This window comes from Salvia splendens, chromosome 17 (genome assembly GCF_004379255.2).
Source record: "Salvia splendens isolate huo1 chromosome 17, SspV2, whole genome shotgun sequence".
Lineage (NCBI taxonomy): Eukaryota > Viridiplantae > Streptophyta > Magnoliopsida > Lamiales > Lamiaceae > Salvia > Salvia splendens.
This window is the reverse complement of record NC_056048.1, coordinates 10,466,523-10,472,675: the sequence shown is the minus strand read 5'-3', so window position 1 is coordinate 10,472,675 and position 6,153 is coordinate 10,466,523.

The window sequence follows — 6,153 nt, the reverse complement described above, 5'->3', positions numbered from 1 at the left end:
GGGATTTGTCTCTCACCCTACAACAACTAAACACATACTTACTTCTATAATAAATTTATACTCCTATGTCGGTCTTTAGAAGTCCCGCTTTACATCTTAGTCCGTCTGTGATGAGGAGTCTTAATTCACTTTATTATAAATGGTTGACAGGTCTCACATTTCACTGACCCATTCTTCTCACATTTTATTATAAAACTAATAAATAGTATAATAGATGCACATTCCAATATCTTATTATATCTTTTTTAATATTTTTAAACTTGTATTGAACTCAAATAGGACTCCTAATACCAGACGAATGGAGAATATCAAAGTGAGACCTAATCCATTAATTTTTTCTACCACTTCTCTTCACTTTTCTCAAAATCTATGCCGAGCGAAACTGAGGCTATTAAATTGATAACTTTTTATGTTGATCTTAGTAAATAGTAAGATAATTTAATTAAATGGCTGATTTATTAACTTAAATTAAGTACTCAATTCGTTGTGCAATAGTGGAAGCATTTCTTCTCGCACGCGATTTAATAAAAATATTGTTAATTGAGTTAAGTAAAGGAAGAATAAAGTACGAAATGAAAAAGTTAGAGAGATGAAGAGATAAAGTAAGAGAGAGTCAGTAAGCGATAAGAAATATATTAGCTTTTACTAAAAAGGAAAATGACTTCATTACTATAGACCGCACCAAAATGGAAAAATGACACAATTACTATGGAATGAAGGGAGTAATTAATTTCATTTGTCAAATTAATTTAATTATTTTCTCAATAAAATGTACGAAATAATATTACACTCATTTCATTAAACTGGACCAACTAATTAAACTAACTAAACACGAATTTCTTTACTCCCTCGTGTCCCTATTAAATGTCTCATATTTTCTTATTTGAATGATTCTCAATAAATGACTCATTTCACTTTTACTATTTTTAGTAAGTAGACATTCCATTTCACTAGCTCATTTTACTCAAAATTATTATAAAATAACACTACATCGTCCCCTCAAAATAAAAGTTTTTTTCTTTTTGGTCCGTCCCCTTAAAATAGACTTTCTATTTAAGGAATTTTCTTTCTTTCTATTGAGGTGAGACTCATTTTCCACTAACACACTTTTCTTTCTATCTCTTTTTTTTTCTTTACCAATTTTGCATTAAAACATGTGTCATTTGTAACTAACATTTTATTTTATTATTTACATTGAGTTTTATTGTAGAGCTCTATAATTAATTATGTCTAGAAAAATTACTGAAATAATTTAACACACTCTTCTCTTCGTCCCAACTCTTCGTCCCAACCTAAGTGAGACGTTTTTTTGGGCAATAATTAACCGACTCCTCTCTTCTTCTTTATACTATTGTCTCTCGTACGTTATTCTTTAGTTCTCTTTTTTAGTTTATTCTTTTTCTTCCTTATTCCCTATTTTTCTTTATCTCTCTTACTTTTTTCCCTATCTTACTTTCCTCTTTCCACTGACTTTATAAATCAAGTTCTTAAATCTTCTTGCCCAAAAAAAAATGCCCCAACTACCTTAGGACATATGGAGTATAATTTAATTCTTTGAATTCCATTACCTAAATTCCTATGCCAAAATAGAAACGTCTCACTTAGGCCATGATAGAGGGATATGATTTTGAATCATTGACAATTATTTGGTGTTTTGAAGCTTAGCCGTCAATGAATAGTGTTGTTAATAGCAGTTCTGAGATTGATACTGTCATTTTCCCGATATAGCCAGCTCTCTCGACGTCGACATTGCTTTTAATGACAATCATCGACCATATATTTAGTTCTTGTCACTCATTCTCTAATTATTTCACTTAATAGCCATTTCTTTTTTCGCACCTTTGTGTCAATGTTACATGTGCTTTGCGACGCTAGACATTAAAATTATCCCACAACTAGAATCGATTTTTGGCCCTCTATCATAGAAATCCAAAATATATGTAAAATCTAAAAATTTCATGTATTTAAAATTTTAAAATATAATAAGAAAAAAAAGTTTATGTATTTACAAACAAATAATCATTTAATTTATTAATCTCTAATTTTATAAATTTATTTTGATAAAAAAATTTATTAATATCTAATTTATATATTTATTCAATAAAAAGTTTCTAGAATTAAAATATATGATAAAAGAAGTAATAATTATGTAATTAAGTGGGTGACCCACCCTAAGTTATGTAGAGTGAGCATATTTAATACTCCATCCGTCCCAATATAGATGACACACTTGGATAATGGCACGGGATTTTAGGAGAAGTTGTTTTGTGTATTAAGTGTAGTGAGAAAATAATATATTAAATTAATGTGGGGGAGATTTTTTTTCAAAAAAGGAAATGTAACATTCTTGTGGGATAAACTAAAAAAGAAAGTGTGCCATCAGAAAAAATTCTTTAGCCTAAACATACCATTTTACATAATGAGTTGATATGTCCAACAAATAATTATTTGACTATATGGATATAAATCTAATTCAATTATACTTTAAATCATGAAAAAAATTCAAAATATTTTGGACTACGTCATATACATACTCCCTATTGTATAATATTGTATCTAATAGGAGTAATATATTCGTACAATTATACATGTCTTTATCTTTTGCTATTTGATGAGGCTCGTTTCATGCATGTGTTCTGTAGTAAAACTACATCAAATTCTGTAAATTAACAGTCAATTTTGAGCCAGATGTGTGGTGAAAACCGTCATATTCAGAAGAATGAACAAATCTGTTGGGCGGACCAACGAATCAAGAAAAGAAGTAAAACCGGCAGCATTGAATTGATCAAGTCAGGAATCAGATGGAGCCAATAGGATTTCCGCATAGGAGATAGAGCGAAAGACCTCACCACAAAATGTGAAGGGCAGGAATGACATTGCAGAGAGGATGGTACCCTAGGGATCAGAGCCCTACGTCTCTCTATATAAAGGAAGCCCAACACAAGAAGAAATGAGTCCCAGCCAGTGGTGAAAGGGGGGTCTCACAAGCTTTCTTAGTTAGAATATTTTTAGGAATTCAGCTCTCTTCTAGGGCTGAAATCGGAGCTCTTTACTTCATCTTCTTGATTTCGTGGGATCTCTCCCTATCATGAGGGATGTAAGTGGCGATTGGATCTCGGTCGTCGAGGAGGAAGGGCGGCGACGGTGGCATAGTATTGTTGATAGTATTCTTGTTTTTCGCGCTCCGCTTCCGCAATGATCCGGTCCATATTGTTCGAATCCATTTTTGAATTTAGAGAGGGTGTGTTGAGTGAGAGAGGAAGATGAAAGTGGGTTGTATGAAAAAAATATGAGAGAAGTATGAGTGAGGGATAATTTGATGTAATGTAGACTTGCCCACGGTTTCGAAAACCGGCGGTTCCGGTTCGGAACCGCCGGTTCCGGTTTTGGCGGAAGCGGAACCGGAACCGACCGTGAGGCTATTTCACGGTTCCGGTTCCGGTTCCGGTTCCGGTTTGAAAACTGGGCGGTTCCGGTTTTTGAACCGGCGGTTTCGCCGGTTCAATTATTATTATTTTTTTAATTTGAAATTTGGCTTTATACAACAAATCGGAACAAGACAATGCATAATTCAAGCACAAATACGACGAATAAGGAGAAAATGAAATAAATTTTATTGATTTTGAGTTGTAACGGACAACGATACATTACAATTTACAATACATAAGTATACAATACACCAACTACAACAATGTAATATAATTTACAAGTGTCGTCGGCTCGTCGCCTCGTCGGACTCGGAAGGTAAATTAAAAAAAAAATGAAATGGGGGGGAAAAAGGAAAATTGAAAAGGGCTTGAGATCAACTTAAACTTTCAAAGTTAAACTTTTCAAATTTAAGTTGAGTTGCCTACGTATCCACAATTTTATTGAGGAATCAAAGCCCACGTAGTTCTCTTACCTTGGGATCAACCCTTTTTTCTTGCAAAATGTTGCCCATTTTCTAAGCAAACACATATCAGCACGCTATATACACATTGCTGCATTTCTAATAGGGGCAATTTGATCTTCCAAAGCAATCAATGCATCTCGAACACACATAGTCAGAATATTATTCAAGCATCTAGCATGGAAAAAATTAGTACTAAATAGATAGTTTGTTCTGATTTTTTCCATGCTAGATGCTTGAATAATGTTCTGACTATGTGTGTTCGAGATGCATTGATTGCTTTGGAAGATCAAATTGCCCCTATTAGAAATGCAGCAATGTGTATCAGTGTATATAGCGTGCTGATATGTGTTACTTAGAAATGGGCAACATTTTGCAAGAAAAAAAGGTTGATTCCGAGAAAAAATTTCATAGATCATTCAGGATGCGGCTAAGTTGTACTTGAAGATCATTAAAATATATTCCGCATTTGATATTTATCAAATGGGGATATATTTTAATGATCTTCAAGTACAACTTAGCCGCATCCTGAATGATCTATGAAATAGGGGGGAAAAAAAAATTTGAAAAGGGCTTGAGCTCACTTAAACTTTCGAAGTTAAACTTTTCAAATTTAAGTTGAGGTGCCTACGTATCCACAATTTTATTGAGGAATCAAAGCCCACGTAGTTCTCTTACCTTGCTTACCTTTTGGTCGGCAGTGCTCGCCGTTCACCGCCCCCGTCGACTCATTGCTAATGTGAGTGCTATCGCTTCTGACCTCGTCATCGCCATCGGAAGAAATTCTTCACCATCACGCTCTACACGGAAGTCGAAATCCGGCTCTTGTGCTCTCATGTCCGCCTTGCCCAATCGTCAAGTAACATAGTGGCTTCCATGTTCTTGGCGGAGAGATTGCTCCTTTTGTCGTCTAGGACACAACCGCCGACACTAAAAGCTTGTTCAAACGGCGACGGTGGAAGCGGGAACGGCGAATATCTCCTTAGCCATGATGGAGAGTATCGGAAACTCTTTGTCATGTGTTCCCCACCAATTAAGGACGTCATTTGTTGAGTAGGAGGACCTGCATCTTGAAAATAGAGCGCGATTCCAAATATATATCTAATTCACTAGTCGCTCTAGTCCTATTGGTTGTAGTAACCGTATAGATCTTGCAATTGTGATCTACCTCGGGATCGATCATGACATTGGAAAAATCCCCTCCACCAAAATCAAATGTAGAAGGACTAGGAGGAGCACGTACCTGGTGAGCGGTGTTATACCGCATTCATATTCCGCGTAGAGAGAACGAAGTGCACTATCTAACCTATGTTTGATTTCATCAACATCCGGAATACTTAGTTCGAAGCATTCTCCTCTTGTCAAGCCCATTTCGCGGAGTTGAGAAAAATCCAAAGCGTGCAAACAACCATAGTACAGGTCTAAAATTTTATAAACACCATGCAACTTCCACTTTGGATCCAAGCATTTTGCAATCAAAAACACATTTGGAATACGTGAAAATATTTTAACCATTTTTCAACCATGTAAAACAAAATAGCCTTCAACTCAACGAATTGAGTATTTTTCACACAAGTTTTAAAACCAATTGCCACATACATGCAATGCTCCAAAACGCGCACAGAAGTAGGATAATAAACACCGGATAACTAACAGTGGCATTTTTGAAAGCGCGGAATAATCAAAATAAATCCATGCTGTGGTCCCAACAAGCGGGTATCAAAATCAAATCAGAAGGAACATGAGGACAACTTCTAAAAAAATCACATAATACTCAATGTGGTTCAAAGTCGACTCCAACATATCATATGTCGAGTTCCACCGAGTTGAAACATCCAAACGAAAGTTGGTGTACCTGCATTGCTTACCATGACAATATCTCTTCCAAGCTCTACCAATAGGAGCTTTGTTATGAATCAACTTCACAGCAGTTCTAATAGGATCAACATACTTTTGCCACAAATCGATGGCATCTTGAACACACAAATTCAAAATATGGGCAATACATCGCACATGGAAATATTTACCATCAATAACAGGAGAACATGCACTGATTAAATCATCTATGCTAGCAGTGTTAGCGCTAGCATTGTCAAAACCAATAGAAAAAATTTTATTGATCAATTGAAATTCATTCAAAACTTGAATGATCAATTGAGCAATTGCTTGTGCAGTGTGTGGTGCGGGAAATTCCCGAAATGCAATCAAACGTTTGTTTAAAGTCCAACTGTGATCAACGAAATGCACCGTGATGCCCATATACG